Source organism: Andrena cerasifolii, chromosome 15 (assembly GCF_050908995.1).
Source record: "Andrena cerasifolii isolate SP2316 chromosome 15, iyAndCera1_principal, whole genome shotgun sequence".
In the NCBI taxonomy this organism is placed as follows: domain Eukaryota; kingdom Metazoa; phylum Arthropoda; class Insecta; order Hymenoptera; family Andrenidae; genus Andrena; species Andrena cerasifolii.
Window position 1 is genome coordinate 10,194,569 of NC_135132.1, and position 18,497 is coordinate 10,213,065.

The 18,497-nt window shown below is 47.8% G+C and overlaps 1 protein-coding gene across 18 annotated transcripts in view; it reads right to left on the minus strand.

The window, feature by feature from the left end:
• The window catches only part of Pmca (plasma membrane calcium-transporting ATPase 3), a 77,944-nt gene that overhangs the window by 49,093 nt on the left and 10,354 nt on the right, over nucleotides 1-18,497 (minus strand). Inside the window, exon 1 of one of the 18 annotated variants that reach the window (XM_076827508.1) lies at nucleotides 21-45. The exons of the other annotated variants lie outside the window; for them this stretch is intronic. The gene's annotated coding sequence lies outside the window, so the exon portion shown is untranslated. Of the gene's footprint in view, nucleotides 1-20; nucleotides 46-18,497 lie in introns of those variants that run through there. 18 annotated transcript variants of the gene reach the window in all.

The following is an 18,497-nucleotide window of genomic DNA, read 5'->3' on the forward strand; positions in this document are numbered from 1 at the left end:
CTGGCCCGCCAATTACTCACCGGGAACTGCTGCCGCTAATTCGCATCGCCGTGCTGCCCGGAGACACAATTATTTACAAATACTCGCCCACACGGTCGACTCGCAACTTTCGCTCCCCCTACGTTCCTCGCTAAGGTTCCAACCGAGGAGGCTATACCGCTAGATCGGCCGATAAGGCTCCACCGCTTAGCACATTTTCGAGAATTGCAACCCCGCGATTGGCTTACCGCTGTGTAGACGGATTGTATTTATAAACTCAAGGCTGGGAGGACACACCGGGCGAGCCGCGTTAGCTACTGCGGTTGTCGCCTGTTCCGCGAAAAGGCAGCGGGGTAAACAGTGCTCGCGATCGAGAGGAGGAGAAAGACGCCCGAGGAATTTACGGCAGCACGCACCGGGACGGTTGGTAGCGCGATGAGTGGCTGCCGGCGACCTTCTGCGCGGCCCGATAGCCGAGGCCTGTATAGATTTCAAGATACCGAGCCTGAGGGCACCAGCCATAAAACGCTGGGATTGATAACGCGCCGAGAGGTAAAGTATTGTGTAAATGCTCCGTGACGCTAGCGAGCTCCACGATTGTCGTGACGTGACGTCAATGGAGAGCGCGCCACGTCCAAAAGGAACGAGAACACTCCGGATATATTTGAACGTAGACACGGGCTCGGCAGGAGAGGGGCCCGCGCGATTACGCGGCGTCTGGCCGCCGAGCCGAAACACGAAATTTCCTACGCTACTCGTCTGCGGGCCGAGAACCACCTCGTGGAATTCAGCGCCGAGGAACACGCGACCCGAACCGACGCGCGACCCTCCGACGATTTAGGCCGGCCGCGTACTGTCCATAGGGCTCTTTCGATTCTGGAATCGATACCGAATGTTTTTGGTGTCGATGATTGTCGTGCGATACTTACGACTTATCGAACGAAAAGTATTTGCAAAAATTTACTATTTCAAAAGCCACCGGCCTCAGACACAGAGTCCAGTTTAAAGCAGTCAAACGTTGAATACTCTTAATTTAATATAGTAAATATATTATTGATAAACGGAAATTCGGAATATTGTTTGTGCCCATTATATTGAATCGAATCTGAGAATTTGTGATGTTTTTTTTAATTTTCAATATTGTCTAAATAATAATAGGCCAGGGAGGAATATTATTATCGGTTGGCGTTTTTTCTAGTGGAAAAGGTTTTTTTTTTTAGCCACACAACACCGTAACTTTTCGCACAAAACGATCTCTCGCCACAGAAATATTTTTTTTCTGTTGATTCTTATTACTTTTAGAGAGGTTGACAATGTAAAAGAAAGTGATTGCAGGAATGTGGCGCCTTTTTTACGAAGAATAATAATCTATTCGATATCGATATTTAAAGGTATAGCTACTTTTCCACCCATACCCGAGTAGTATCGATACTTCTATTTCGATCATGGTGGTATCGAAAGAACCCTCTATCCACGCGTGGATTCTCGTCGGCGGCACAGTTTAGTCGACCAATCATCGAGCAATATTGACTAAATACCTTTTACCACTTGCTCTGTCACACTTTGCGTGACGTCGCCGCGTTTTCGCGCCGAGGCGCTTGCACCCTGTGCTCTGACGCTCGTACTTTCTGTAAAGCAGTGATTCTCAACCGGTGGGTCGCGAAGTGTTTTCTCAGGTGTCATGTTTTTTTTTTTTTAATATTATTAACCCTTAACTGGAATACTGTTTTTGACAAACGTGGCTGGTATACCGGGGTCGTGGCAGACCCCAAATAAAAAAGGGCACAGAAATTTGTAAAGTCGACCCTGAATCAACCTCTTTGAATATTTTGTTCTTAGGTAATATGTAAAATAATAGAAACCTAGAAAGTTAAACTATTATTATAAAATTAATTAGAAAAACAGTTTACAAGCTTAGACAACCAAAAATTTTCCAGCGAACTTTGCGTGCCTGGGGTCATGAGCGACCCCAAGATACCAGTTAAGGGTTAAGTAGAATTATATTCCGAAATACCTATTTTTCGTGTCTTTTTCGTACCTTTATTATATTTACCACTCTTATTTGAACATTACAACAGGAGATCGCGACTAAAAAAAAGGTTGGGAAACGCTGCTGTAAGGCGTCGGAAGTTCATATTGCTCGAGGCGAGTTAAGCGGAGGATTCTTTGGCTTTAACGGACATTCCTCGAAATCTTTTACTCGAAGGAAAAAGGGGACGTTACTTCGTTGGTCGACAAAAAATTAAATGCACGCCTTATTGGTCCTGCTCGTCATGTGCTCGCACATGTGGGATCCCTCGGGCGTATTGTTGCGAGCTGACGCAAACTTCTCTAGCGGACGGGGCCAAATTCGCCGGCGTTATGAAATATTACTGTAAAGCGCGAAAATAGTGCGAAGGCGCAGCGAGATAGCACGGTGTTTGATTAATTAGTTGGCGAGGACTACTTCGCGTATACTATTTATACTTTAACGAAGCATCGATCAGGGAGAGGATTGAATCGTATCGCCTGCTCGCGACGACGGGGCTTTTATCTTGTGTGCCTTTTAAAATTTGCATTGGGCGATAAGTGAAACGCACTACTCTCCTTTCCCGTTTTATCTGAGATCCGCTGACGCGCGAGAACAAACAATAAAAACGCGGCAATCTTGCGTGATTGTTCGAGGGCTAATTGATTTGCCGCTGATAACGGAGAAGATAACCGTTGCCGTTTCGTTTCTCGCGTCTGTGCTGACTCCGCGGAAACTCAAGCGTCACTGTGCCCCGTGAATTGTCCATCGAGATTACCTTCCGTCGCGGAAGAAACTGTTCACTGAAAATATCAAACGACGGGACGTCTCGGAAGAACGAAACGAACGGAGCGAAGTAACTATTCGTGGAATCTGCCGCCATTAAATTGCAGCAATTTTAACTCGGTGCCTCCCACTAAATCGCAATAGACTCGGGTAAAACGATACACGGCCAGGCGCAAAAATTCGCCAACGTTCGCCGGGCACTCGTCGAGGCAGTGGCGCTTTGTCTGGGCATCAGGCGAGGCCCACGCCGTCGAACGAGAATAACGCGATGGATTCCTTGCGACGGGCGTCATTATCGAAAGGTGGGGGACGCCGAACCGCGATTTTTAATGGCTAATCAGTATTCGTACCGCGAAACGTAATGGTTTCGTGGAAATGGCCAACCAGCGTCGCTCGAGAACAGTATTCCGACCACGCGGATGCACGATAAATTCTTCCCACGACTTCACGTGTAACGTCAAACAAGTATAACATCTTTCGCTGGGAAATAATAAATGGCTACAGTAGCCGTCCATTTGTTTTGAAAAATAGAAGCTGCGACGTGCCGCACGGGCACGCGAGACGCTCAACTTTCATTATTTACTTCGGACGAGTACGGCACCTGTAACCTTATCAACAGAATTGTCAATTGGGCCAGGCTAAGTAGAACTCGTGTTCCTTCTCGAGGAAATTTATAATTGCTTATTTCTTATTTCTTTAGAAACTTAAGTCACTGGAAAAAAAATTATTTTTGTCGAGGGTAAAAAGTTTAGGAAATGTTGATAAAAGAAATAGGAGACCGTTAATTTAAAAAAAATGATCGTCGCGTAGTAGAGGTTTTTTCCGAACAATAAATGGCCTCGCTCGTGTCAATTGGATGTACAGTCTTCTCCGCATACTGTCAACGCGGTTGAAAAATGTAATTCTGAGAAAAACGCGTTCAAAGTTCAGTCGCGCCCTTGACACCGCTCCACGGAAAATATATCTCCGTCAATTTGATGTATTTCTGCATAAAATTTGTAGACAGCATTCTTGAAACGTATGCCTTTTCGAAAATATATATATATAAAAAAAACGATTTTTCCGATTCTTTACAGTGGTCTGTCCTTAAGGGGGTATACCCGTTTGAACCCTCGGAAAATGTATACATTTTGTGGATTTTTTTACAAGTCAACGGTTTGATGCAGATTTCCCGTTTTTTAACTATGTTTACATAGTATTATGAACTACTTATAAAAAAAGTTTCAGTTAAAAAACTATTGTTTTTCGGAAGTTACGGATACATGTCCGAAAGTCTCTCGATTTTAGACGGCTAAACGGTGGCCCTAAAAACTCGCGCTACGTTCAACCAATTCACTTCCAATTTTGCATGCAGAATCATAATAAGATTCCGCATCGTCCAACGAAGGCTTTTTTTATTTCGATTCCCCGTTTATTATTTATAAAGGAAAAAGGTGGATTTTTCTCTTAGAAAAATTTAACTTTACCTTTGATCTCTCACCATTTCTTTATTTTTCAAAATTTTCAAAATCGCCTTCGTTGGACGATGCGGAATCTTATTATGATTCTGCATGCAAAATTCGAAGTAAATTGGTTGAACGTAGCGCGAGTTTTTAGGGCCACCGTTTAGCCGTCTAAAATCGAGAGACTTTCGAACATGTATCCGTAACTTCCGAAAAACAATAGTTTTTTAACTGAAACTTTTTTTATAAGTAGTTCATAATACTATGTAAACATAGTTAAAAAACGGGAAATCTGCATCAAACCGTCGACTTGTAAAAAAATTCACAAAATGTATACATTTTCCGAGGGTTCAAACGGGTATACCCCCTTAATCGCGTTCCTCCAAAAGCCACACTCCACATTTTCGATTAATCTCCACAAACACTGCCGCCTCCTCGAATGAAATTATCCATTACGAGGCATTCCGCGATCGTCGCATGGAAGACGAGGCTCCAGAGAAAAATCAATGATTCCCTTTTAACTTCCAACGATTCGCAGCTGAACATCGAGCTAATTGTTTCAGCTTCATTAACGTGCATTATTAATGGAAAACCCGTTTCCCGGCGTGCTCAGTCCCCTCCTCTGCCCCCCCTCCCTTCGCGTGCCACTTAAGTGCACAGCAAATATTGACTCGCGTTGTACAGATAAGGAAGGAGCATATTTGGGGAAGGTTGAAAGGAGCTCGAGGCAGGCTTGGAGGGGGCATGCGCCACGGACCAAGTAGAGAGCACCATTTATGATTCACAATGCACGGTCGCCCCGTGTTCTCAATGATAGGCGCGCCGCTGAATGCATAACCGAAGAATTCCTATCCGCGAGGATCTAACAGGCTTCTCGCGTTAACTACCTCGACCATTGTCCCTGCGCCTCGGTGGGCGTGGGCACGCTTCGAAGCTGCCAACTTTTTATCGCGTCCCGTTCGAGAGATAGCGGGGAAAGTTCGCTGGGGATCCGCGCGGACTTCGATTCTCGGAAGGCTCGCCCGTCCGAATTCGAAGCCTTCTTCCGAGAATCGTCGCTCGGCGTTGAGGGGGGGGGGAGGAGGGGGGGGGGAGGAGGGGGACGGGCGACTCGACCGCCGCCTGGTCAGAGGACACCGACAAACAATGAGCACGTTTGCGCGACACGGCTACGCGAACGAACCAGTTCACTCGCGTGGATCCAGGCATTTTAATCGAATTATTCCGCTACGGCCCGTTCCCTCGATCCCATTTCAAAGAAACGATCGGAAGTCCGGCGTAACCGTGGCACGAAAGTTTATCGCCTCCAGTCCCACCCCCCCCCCCCCCTCGCCCTCCGCTCGGCTATCGGGGCCTCTGTGAAAGGTGTCTCGGCTCGGCACGGTGCAATTTCGTTTCGCCGGGACGTCGGACGGGTCGCGCATCGGAAGGGGCGACCGGAGGAGCCTGGAATCTGTGGCACACGGAACCGTGCGTTACCTATTGGGAATGGATCACTATGTACCGGGGGCTTGGCACGACACGAGGCGACCGAGGCTACACGATTGTGTACGAAGTCTCACGAAAACGCTGCCACCAAGATGGCAGCTGGTACTGAACGTGCTCGGAAGAGTATACCTCCTAATGTCACGCTCTATCAGTAGCTCTGCTTACACATACTTTCTGCTCCGACGATCCTAAGCTATTGCGTGGGGGATTCGAGGACTCGAATGAGTCGGGTTTCTCGCTTATTGTCATTTGTGTATTTATTCATTTTAGGACGAAGTCGTCGAGGCACAGAATGCAAAATAAAGCGATGAAGAAATCGCCGGATAGGCGACTGGAGTAGTCAGCAATCCTGGGATCCTCGCGCGTGCGAAGGTTAACGAGTAGGTTAGTCGAAGGTTCTAAGATTATTTCGCGCAAGGAGATAAAGAACTTCGATTCCATTTAAATACGAATTACGGTAACTCGACTTATCGCGCTGCTCAGCGCGATTTTTGCTATCACTCGCGCTTTGTTCCTCGGATGCTCCGAAGTTTCTGTTTATTTTTACCCAGCCGCCCTAACGTTTGGGCCGTCGCCCACCAAGTCCACGCCCAAAATTCGGTCCTGGGAACATCGGAGGAGGAATCGGGTACTAGCTACCGCTCGATTACCCGCGAAACAAACGGCAGTTAAGACTCGTGTGGCTAAACGGAGACGGTTTTCGACGGGTTTATTCAGACCCCTTTAGGGCCCGCTTGTTTCGTCGCCTATCGTTTAAACTCGCCAACGCGTGTCGATGCGAGGCTGGACAGATTCCTATCAACGCCATTGTGAATGATTTGTCAGCGTTACGGCCACGGACGCAAACAGATCTTCGCGCGACGCCTGCCTGAAAACATCCGCTTTTTCGCTGGATGCCCGAGCCAGGACACCTCCTCGTATTCCTGAAGCGTGACGCATACAGTGTTATTACGTCACGAATCTTGGCTGGATGGCCGATCGATACGTGGGCTCGTATTATCATCCACGACAAAAACCTCGACTCACGCTGCTCTAATTCCTCGCCCCAGCGTCCAACCCCTCGTTTATAAACCGACAGGATAAAACAAACGTTTTCTGTCCAATTGGCAAGTAATTGCGTGGACGTTTGCGGTAACCCAGTTAACCAGCCCAGGGTTAACGAGGACCTGCGTCACCGCGTTAATGGGTAATATTAATTTAATATCGGACTCGGTGGAACGCGTCCTATTGAAGCCATCAACGGCTGTATAAATACTCAGGGCGTCAAGTGTACCGGACATAGGCTCTCGCGCGCGCGTTTCTCGCCCAGCGAAAGTGTTACAGCGCGAACGTAACAATCGTGACACCATTATGCGCGACTTAATGCGCCGCCCGCGGTTAAGATTAGAAGCAGAATGCTAAATAAACCGTTAAACCGCCAATAAGGTTAATTCACATCAGGCGTGTCAATGAACAGGAAATTAAAAGCGCCCTCTATCCTTTCCTTCGTCCTTTCCCGGCTCGCGCGGAGACGGGCGTCGATCGTAAGGAGCCTCCGCTCCCGGCTCCTCGTCCTTGCCGCCAGATGTCGCTGCCGCACCGACGTGTAGCGGTCAGGAATTAAATTACTCGCGCTGCGAACCTTCTTAAAGATTTTTTTCACCGTCTTCCACTCATCGCGGCGACTTTCCATTAAACTCTCGCTAAACGAGAATCCTTCGGAGTCCGGGGATACTTCGAGCTGTTTAACGCAGTGTTTATTGATTAAGTGAAATCGATACAGGCAGATTCAAAATTGCCGCGCGGAGCTGCCCCTTGGAGTTGATGCTCCGCCGGGCTTGGCTGTACGAGGCGAAGTCTGGGTTTATCTGGCACTCCGGGATTACAGGGACACTGGCGAAATTAAGGGAAGTTTGTCGGACGCAATTGCGTTCAAAAGTTTGGTTAAATTGAAGCTGAACTTGGGGTGCGGAATGGAAACTTCCAGGGGATTGAAATGGAGTTTGACGAACCGGGGGCACGATTAAAGAACACTCGTGTACAGAATTGGACTTTACCCGAATAAATTTTTAGTTAAAAATAATAAAATATAAATAAAAATACGTTATATAATAAATCCGCGAAAAATATAATAAGAATAAATAAAAATAAATTATATAATAAATAAAAAAACTTATTTAAAAATTCAACTCTGCTGGGGTGTCTCGAGGAGTTGGAAGATTATCCACCGCCCCGAATTTCCACAGTGGTGTCTGTGGTTGCTTAGGTATATTTGGGGGGGTTGTTTCTGAGTTTGCAAAATCGAGGAGCGGCGAGTGAGGTTGGTATCGATGGCAAAGTGGCCGGCGGAAATTCGATAAAAAGGAATTTCTCCAGAGGAGCTCCCTCCCCGTCGAGACTCGATCTGATACGACGTAAATTGCACCACTGTTCGAGAGATATCGAGGTCTAACGAAATTCTGATAAAACGTGCATCGCTCTGGAACGCCCGGGTGGGAACGAATATCTATATTTAATTATCGCGCGCAGTCTTGGGGCGGCAGATATTTTCATTAACCGCGCGTGCGTTACATACTCTTTCGAAATGCTGAGTTTAATAAGATTCCTCCGGCGGCAGGAATTCGGTTAACAGGAAGGGCACTCGGGAGCCTAGAGAATTTAGGGAATTCCCCGGCGCAGTATTTATAGCGGCTGCACTATTTATAGTGTCCCTTCGGGCTGACGTATGGCCACTTGCAGGTCGAGAACGATTTCTCCTGACGTTAATACACAATGTCTCCCGAACTCGTCAAATTAACAACTCCTCCAAGTTCACGGACTTTTTTTTTCTCGTCGAAGTTCCCGGTCTTGACCTCCACGACTATTAGGACACCTGTTGTATTGGCACCTGTGACGTTTCATTCGGGTCGCATACTTCTCGCTGTAATTTAACATCGTTCACAAATCCTAATTTCTCGTTTATTAATGTCAGCGACGGGTTTGGAGATTTCGCGCCCCTAGGCTAACAAGCGCCTGCCGCCCCTCCCGCGAAATATCATCAAATATTTTAATTTGAAAGAGTTATTTTAAAATTAATTCAATTTCACAACTTACATATGAATTATTGCCAATTTGCAAGATAAAGAAAAAAGTGACTTGTTTTTAAAGTTTCTTCGCTCAAAATTTTCCACCCCAGGCTGCAGCCTACTTACAAGGGAAGGTACCGAACCCGAAAATTCAAAAAGTTCTGAAATTTTGTAAATATGTAGGGGATTTCCTTCTGATTACAACGCAATTTTTGTTTGCTGCCCAAATTCACTCGAAGGAGGTGGAATTAACCCCTGAAAATTCGGCTATTTTGTGATTTTATGTTATAACTCGCGAACTGTAAGGGATGCAAAAAAAGTTCCAAGACAAAAGTTACTTCTTTTAATTAGTTCTATTATTTGGTACAAAAATTATTTTACAGTTCACAAGTTATAACACAAAATCGGAAAATAACCAGATTTTTAGGGGTGAATTACACCCCTTAGAGTGAATTTGGGCAGCGGACAAAAATTGCGTTGTAATCAGGAGGAAATTCCCTACATATTCGCAAAGTTTCAGAATTTCTTTAATTTCCTGGATCAGGATGTTAGCCTCTATACAAATCCGCCCCTGACCAATGTATTACTTGTACCGAAGCTCCTTCACAATTTTAAATAACTAATACCCATCGATAATAGATAAAAATAATTTTTAATTTTTAAAAGTCTCAATATTAAACCGTAATAATTAAACGAACCGAATTTTATTTCCCAACGCTCGTTTCTCGTAAACGTATGATATTGTGTAACTTATAACGTATGATGTGTACCTCTACAAATCCCGCATAAGGTTAAACCACCAAATAAATTTTCACTAAATTTCCAAGGTCTCGCAATTACTCCGCACAGAGTTTCTACCCTAATACTCGCGAACAGCGGGGTGTAGAGTTTCCTAGAGTCAATATACCTGCAAACGAGGCAGGAAGCTCCTAAAAACATTCGCCCCGCAGTTATACCTCGGTCTCTAAGTGGGTGTAAAGGCACCTGCGAGCAGGCAGCCTGCATTACACCGTTGCGTCACCGCGACGAAGGCGATAAATAATTTTGCACGCCGCCCAGGCTACGGGTCATCGAAGTAACCTAGCCCCTGATGAATTCTTAACAATAAACACCGAGACAGTCCAAATATAGCTCTGCCGATTGAATCACCGCGTGGACAGCCACGAAAACCCCTGGCGGGCACCAAAAAAACCAAAGCTGCGAACGACGACGGCTACGATTACACGGTAAAAATCGCGGAGCACCGTTGGCGCGGCGCCGTGCACTCCCGTCGGAGAGCAGATGAATGTTATATACGCCACTGGATTATACGGTATTGATCGGTATCGAAGCCCTTAGTAATAATAAGCGGTGTCCTTGATTTCGCTTTGTTGGTCTTCCATAACGGGTTACGAATCGAGACGCGAGTGGCGAGACGGGGCGGGCGGGGGGGGGGGGGGAGCGAAGGAGACCGAGAAAAGGGGGACCGAACGAAGGGCATCGGGCGGCTCGATGTGCCGGTGTTCCACGAAAATTCTCGTCGCGCGGAAGGGGGCGCGACCGGCGGGCACCGGCGGAGCGAGGACGGGAAATGGGTCACGAAAGACAGCGCAAAAATAATTCCGAGCTATCGATCCCTATCAACTATGTGCCCCGCGTTAAGGACACTAGTGCACGCCGAAGAGGCCTCGAGATGTATTGGATATTGCACTTTAAAGCTTACTCTCTCTCTCTCTCTCTCTCTCTCTTCACACGCCGCGCGGCGCAACGTAAACCGGGCAGTGTCTCTCAAGCGTCTTTGTCCCGCCTCGACACTTCACCGGGGACCCGGCGAAGTTTACCCTTGTTCAAACCGATGGAACAGCAACAAAGAGGACGGGAAAAGGCAAATACACTCGGGCATAATTGAGCCGGCCACTCGTACCAATTACTGGGGGGGGGGGGTCGAGACCGGTTCCCTGCGTTTCTTTTTGTTTTTTGTTTTCAAGTTTCACTTTCAAAGGAATCCTCGGAACCCTCTCCCACCTCTGCTCGCGGCGCGAGGCTGGGAAACCTTGAGAATCATGCGAGTCAGGTAATCACACGGCTTCTGTGGAGTATACCGCGGGGACGCCGATTATAATCACGGGCTAATTGATAATTGATCGACGTTACGCGTTTTAAATGGCTTTCCTTAATAAGTGGAACGACCAAGGTCGGGCGTGTGTAGGGTGTCCTGGAGATGGAAGTGGGTCAGGTTGCGCGTGGTGATCGGTAAATAAACGGCGGAGGGGTGGCTTCTTTTTTTTTTCTCTTCTTCATTTTTTTTTTTTTTTTTTTTTTATGGAAGTTGATTCCCTGGTGCCTCCGGCGTGGCGTTGTTAACGGTGCGAGGGAAGCTATCCGGCAACAGGGCACCGCCAGGGTTGAAAGTTTGCAGCGGTACGAACCTAGTTGCGGCGAGCCACTAGTCCCCGAAGCGTCTTCGGTGCTAGGACGCGTTTCACGGGCCACTCACGTGCAACGGAACGCGAGGCTCGATTAACTTTTCATCCGGGCGAGCAACCACGTCGGGCCGCTGAATATTGACCACCCGTTGGAATATTAAGAAACCCTCGATTTATCAACTTCTACGCCGCCGCCGGGCCCTCAAGTTTCAGTAATAATAATAGTAACGACGATACACAAAATACAAAATTAGGGCGATGTTTTAACAAAATGTATCTTTTATAATTCTTATTTTTTTCGTGTCTTCAATTAATAGGTACTAATTATCAGTATTGTTAATAACAATTTACAACAACCGAATGTAACCAGAATTTTTTTTCCATCGATACTGATTAGCGGTGACCAAAATAAAATTCGGAAATCAATGAATAGGTACTAATTATCAATATTGTTAATAATAATTTACAACAATCGAATGTAACCAGAATTTTTTTTCTATCGATACTGATTAGCGGTGACCAAAATAAAATTCGGAAATCAATGAATAGGTACTAATTATCAATATTGTTAATAACAATTTACAACAACCGAATGTAACCAGAATTTTTTTTTCTATCGATACTGATTAGCGGTGACCAAAATAAAATTCGGGACATCGATAATGGTTACTGGTAGCCAAAAACAATTTTAATAGTCGTAATCAGAAGAATTTCATTTTCTGAAAAATTTGAGATTTAATGAAACAGGTTTGCAATTTTCACGGAATGACTTTTCTCCAACAAATTTTTAAGCTAACTGTTATTTTGGACCTCTGTTTGAAACGCAATCCTAATGGCACCCTCGCAGGGGGCCATAAACGTGAAACGAGGAAGGTTTTGCAAGTGTTTCGAGTGCGGGGATTTATTGGTACGCGACGATAGCGTTTGCGGCGGGCTCGAAGAGCTTATCCCGGCAATGATGTATACACATTTAAAGATTACGATGATTTACGTGAATTAAGAGACTTGGCAGACATTCGCGTTAAGTGTCCGCGCCCGCGAGGAGTGCCAAAGTGCCAACAGACGAGACAGTGAGTCGACGTGCGTCCACCTTTTTGGGTCCATTCGATCGATACCTCCCGGTGGCCCCCGAGTCTCTCCCAATTTCGCGGAATCCCTTTACGGAGCGAAACAGCTCCTCCTACTTAGAATTTCGGAATGGCGGAGGAAGCGTTATCAGCTATCGATCACGGATACCTAGCAGCTGCGACTCGTCGTGTTTACCATTCCAAACGACTGCCATCCATCCCCGGCGATTTATCATTTCGAGCCGCGAGCTCTTCGATCCTTAGATTAAACAAAGATCACGGGAATCGGGGGATAAAACGGGCCCCCATTTCCTTGAAGGGGTTCGCGACATTTGCCGGAGATAAGGGAAGGTAACCGCGAGAAATACGAGGCGCCACGTATTCCTAATTCCGCGCGTAAAATCTGGAATAAGGATGCCTCGGTTGTTCCGTGGAATAATTCCCAGCGGTATCGTCTTTGACCTATTTGCCGGAGGACTTTTACGATCGCTGGATTTAAAGCCGAGGGGATATGAGAAATAGAGGATCCGGAGCACGGCGATAAATGTCGCTGCCACGCACAGACTTACGAATAGAAAAGTTTCGAATAACAGCGAAGGAAGCACCCTCCTCCTTCGGCAGGGCGATACACAATTGCCGTACAAAAGTGGCTTAAAGCCAACGCGAAAGCGATATTTCATTCCGATGGGGTATCGCGAAACTTTCGAACCATTTGCCTTGGACGCTCAAACGGCACGGCGATACCGCGCACGTACATTAACCAAATAATGCTTCGATCGATGTACAGGCGGATGAAAAAGTGGTGGTCCTCTGGCTTCGTCGACGAACTCTGTTCGTTGGAAGGCGGAGGCGTTTAAAGGGAACAAGCTGTTCTCCCCGGGCTGCGGATTCACCCCCTCAAAGCAGGGACCACCACTTTTTATACACCCTGTACAATTTGCACCGAGCTCGCGGCCCGAAAGAAACTAAATTAGCGCGCTTAAAATTCACCTGTTTTGTGATTTTTACCGATTATTTGAGAGGCTAGCTTACAAGCTAGATACATCTTGATAAAAGAACAGTGCACAGGGGTACAGCGATTAATAGGTAAGCTCGAGGTAACGCTGTGAATCGGCTTCAAACGCGAAGAGCCTCCTCTCCCGAGGAGGCTCACTGTTATCAGCCAATTTCGCGCTTCACTTACGCGCCAACAAAAAAAATCTCATCGATTCTCGTGCAGCAGAGCCGACAGTTGTTAGCAACGCCCCAGAATAACTATCTTATCAGCGATGCAACCCAAAAATGCAGAACATCACACAATTGCCAATCCCCTTCTTTTAAGAGGGATTCTCGTGGAACAGCCCCCCAAAGTAACCGATATTTATGAATTTTTGTTTAGAATACTACTGTTAATAATCGATTAAACTCTATTGGGATATAAGGAGGCACATTTAAACTTGCAGAATTTTTTCTTATTTACTATTAATTATTGTCACAGTCACAGATTGCAAAAAAAAATTCTTAAAGTCAGACAGTTTACACCGAGACAGAACATACAATTTTATTATTAGTTTTTATTTATAATACTTTTTTCATCGATACGAAGTAAATTTATCGGACGAAAAAAGTTGCCATTTTTTTCAACCGTTATAACAGATTCAAATTTTAAATTCTTTTTCCTCAAACTAGAGTCAATCCCAGCGTAAACTTGTTTTTTGCAAACAGAATACTCACAGGTGCTACACGTGCCGCCGACAAATTATTTGAAAATTATAAAAGGGAGTAGCGCCTCGAAAAAGGTTGAGAAACACTGCATTAGTATAAAAAAAAAACCCAGCCAACCCGAAGTCAATGAGTAAAATCGCGTCGAGCCTCTCCCGAGGCAGAGCTTCGGCCATTCCCCCAATTCTGCCTATAAAAGGCGCATTTCCAAAGAAGCTGGTCGCGAGTCCTGCCGCGAGAGCGTTTGCATCGAAGCAGCCTCGTTCTAGCCAGCTTCCTACGTTCGACTCGAGACAGCCTGTATCTAGCTCGCGGGAGAAGGTGTGTTACCGCTGCGAGTGCAGGTTTCCAGGGAGCGCGAGGCGATCCGCCGGGCCGAGCTGCGAAAATAGCTCGCAGCTCCTGCGGGCAGGAAGACAACGGCGGTATATCCGTCGGCGAGGATCGCCGCGGAAGGAGAAAAACCATGGTCCGAGGCAGGAGGGCTAACGATGCATTACACAGCGGTAAAGTTTCGCCTCGAAAAAGTTAATCGCCCGCCCCGGTGGCTTTATTTCTGGACGCGGCCGCACGCTCGGCCGGTCTCGCACACGTGTCTAGTTATTTTTAATCCACCATGATGCGTGCCAGCCCTCGCGCGAGACTGCTGCGCGTCGGCAAGCTAGATACACCACGCGCGCGCGCGCGCTTCCTGGTAAAATCTCGCTCGGCGAGGAGCAGCGTGTTACCGGGGGAGGGGAAGGCGGCACGTGCGTGCCGATCGAGCCCCGAGCGATTAGCGCGGTAGGGGAACGGGCATTTTTCAAAAAGGGTGGACCGAGTGGGCGGGCCGCGCGGCGGGGCGTCCCCGGGTCGCCGCGGTTTTCAGAGGGGCTGGGTTTGGTGTCCGGGAAGTGAATACACTTCCTGGTGGGGCTTTTGTCCACAGATATATGGCGGGTCGATAAATTCGAGGCACGTGCGCCAACGTCACGATCGAATCTCCGGCAATTACCGCGGGAAAGGAAGGATCCGCCGCAAGACCGTTGTAGCTTGAAACGGGGGAGTGTAGGTTTTGAATTATTCGCGCGGCGGGGCCTTGAATCGCGCACTTGAAGATAGCCTGGTCGACTAGTTTCCTAGTTAGGGGCCATTCTTCAATTACGTAAGGGTAATTTCAGATATTTATTCACCCCTTCCTCCCTCGATAGAAAAGATCCCACCTTCCCAGTGGCGGATCTAAGAAAAAAGGCCCAGGTGGAAAACGTTCTGTGGGGCCCATTTCTTTGAGAAGATGAAGAGGTTGTTTACTAAACACGGGTAGTAGTACGAAAAAAATTTAGTGTTTGGATATCTATATGTAATCATAATTTTTTTTTTGGTCATGAGGCCCTGCTGGGACCTTTTGCGCAGGGGCCTAGGCGGCAACTATAGGGGAACGTCGTGCAGTACCGATCGCTCTAAGTTTTTTTTGTTATATCTTGGGGTAGAGTCGATAAAAATCAGAAATTCAAAAACGTGTTTGTAGTATAGCTGGAACTTCATAAGAGGGAAATTATTGTTGTGAAATTTAATAATAAGAATTGTAAAAAAACAATATGACCCCGAAATAGGTTATAGAGAATTGTGATTTGCATTCGTTAATACAAATAAACTGCTAATAGCTGGTCGAAGAAGCGAGAACTAGCTTTGGTCGGCACTGTAAGCTGGTCGGTATTGCACGACCCTCCCCTACTCAACAGCCACCCCGTTAAATCACTGACTTCCACTCTCGGTATAAAAATTCGAAAGATTTTATATTCCAATCCCTCCCTTCCCTAGGTAATATTTGTTAATTGCCTTTTTCAGTTATTAAAATACTCTTAAAGGTTTATATAATTCCAATAGCCCATAAAATAGAGTTTAAAAAATTTTAAAAAGCCCCAAAAAGTCTTACGTAATTTTAGGACGACCCCTCAGGAGGTTTTTTTTTTAGAATCTGCCGCAGAGCTTCTGTATAAGGGCGCAACGTTTCTGTTTTATTCGACCAGCGACGTCACGTGATTTTCAATCTAAATTCTGATACTCCCGAGACACAGACGTCTCGATAAAACATGTATACGACGGAGTCGAGCGAAGTACAGACGGAAAAGGGTTTCGGGCGTGGGAAAGTTGAGAGGAGCCGACAGACATTTGTTCGAATTGATAGGAAGTTTTCCTCGAGGGGATCGTTCACCTTGCCGCCGGGTCGACAATGGCAATCCGCGAAGAAGTATTCTGGAATCACCGGCGGCGGTTATTGCTTCTCCTCTAAGAAAACAAATTCGCGGAACGATCAAGTTGGGCAAAACGCGGGGCAGAGTATTTCCCTGTGAATCACGAGGCCAGTTTATAAAAATATCGGCGTTCCACGGCCCCGTGTTCCGAGGAGGGGCACGTTTCCCGGGAAACGATAAATTCCCGAAAATCGTTGCGCCGCGACGAGTTGGGAATTGCAGATTATCTTTAACAACCGGGGAAGAAAGGCCCGGCGGACTATTCCTGGTGCGGTTTACGCGCCGGAACGGGGGGACACGGAAAAGAGCCGCGCGAATTACCACCGGCGATCTTTCCGCGTCAGCTCCGCCAGATTAATTTCACTTTTCCACCCCGTTGCACCCTGTACATTTTCCCCTCAATTTCCTATCACGAGTCACAAGACACCGGCCGCCTTGCGATTCTTTCCACGCTGCCGCCGTCGATATAGGTCGATAGGTCGATATACTCATGGCTGCCGTTTAACCTTCCGTCGAGAAAAAAAAAGAAAAAAAAAAAAATAGGCGCACGAAACATCAAGCCGGTCCCTAAACAACTCCGCGCGCCTAGTTGCTTTCTTCTCCTCTATTTACCGCGTAAATTACCACCCACGCGCCGGCGTATAGATCCCTATGATATCAAACACACTGAAAGCTACGGACCATCCAACTTCCTAAACCACGTATCTGACATCGGCCCTGCCGCTCCGCTGTGTCAACAAACGCGAGACGACGCCAGCTAAAGCGTTACCAAAAACCCGATATCGAGCGTTCCCGTCTACGGTGCCGTCGAATGTGGGCCAAATCTGCGATCCAAGGGACGAGCGAGCGAGGGGAGAGAGGGGGTTAGAAAGAGTAGGGGGACGGTGTTTAAAGTGGCACGTTTTCGAGTCACAGCGATTTCCACGTGCGTAATTAGCTTCGACGGGGGTATCGATCGGTCGCGGTGGCCGGTTTCGTCGGAGGCCCCGCGAGTAAGTGTCAAAGGTTGAGTACACTTCCTTGCAAGTGAGTCTAGGTCAGCCGTATTGGGTCGATACTATGAAAGCGGGACAAAGACGAGGACGGAGAACGACCGGTGCTGGAGGGAGCGAGACAGGCGCGGGTGGGGGGAGAGAGAGAGAGAGAAAGAGAGCCTTCGATGTATTTCAGGACAAAGCGAATCGGGGAGCAAAGGCGTGCGCCCTGTGGGGAAGGTGGAGGGGGAGCAGGCGACGCGCGCGCCAGTGGCGGGAGGCAGGGGAATTTTATGCACGATTATTCCGACGAGAATGGCTGAGTTAAAGGGGCCCCCGGGCCACGCGAATCTGACTAATCGTCAGAGAATCCGATACGCCGTGTCCGAAGTTCAGAAGCCGGGCTATAAAAGGGACTTTGAAATGGGCCTGTGCACGGTGGGACAAGCGAACCGTGTTACGGCCAGATAGCTGCACACCGTGTTTCAAGCCTCTTTTGACCGCCGCTGTGTTCGTGGCGGAACACAGGAGCGGTGCGCGCTGAGAAAATAAATCCTCCTATCGAAAAACAACAGTCTCGGTCTTGTTTACCCCGCCACCTGCATGCGCTGGATGTAATTCGAGCTAGGCTAGGTTCCGTTTACCTCGAAACATCGAGGCTCCGCTGTATATAACAACATTTCCTTCCCAGCTCCCTTCCCCATCCCCTTACGTAACCCCCGTCGGACAGACAGACAGACAGGCGAGACGAGGATGCGATAATATTTGACAAGCGGGATGATGGAGCGTTCGATATCTTCGGGAACAGGGGAATTACAGTTCCCGGAACTCTTTTCCCTCGCTATATATAGCCTCGTTCCGCGAGAGGGGAGCGGGGAGGTTCATCAACGGAGGCACATGCTCGGGTGAGGCGAACCCTCTCGAAAACTATAACTTCGCCCGGAGCGTTCAATTGAACGGTGCGTTCCGCGTGCGGTGAACGCCCACAAGGCGTCCGCTGCTCGCTGTGCGTGCCCGAAGGTCCACGGTCAACGGTTCCCGCACAGGAGGGGGGGGTGTACGCGCTGCGCGGACGAATTCCGACCGCCGAAAAGGTCCGCGCGTAACAAGGATGCACGAAGAGGGACCGAGCAGACGGTGGAAAAAGTGGCACGCAGTCGGTCAGGGCAAGCAACAATGCGGGGCGCGAGCGAAGGCTGCGCGCGCGAGAGCTGCTGCCGCGACAGAGCGCGCCTGCTCGATCCCGGGACACGAGGTGTACGAGGGAGAGCGTGATACAAGGATAGGGACACCCTGTGCGCCCGTCTCCGTCGCACTCGGGGTCTGGGCAGGCTGGCTGGCACTCCCGAAATAATGTTGAACCGCGTGG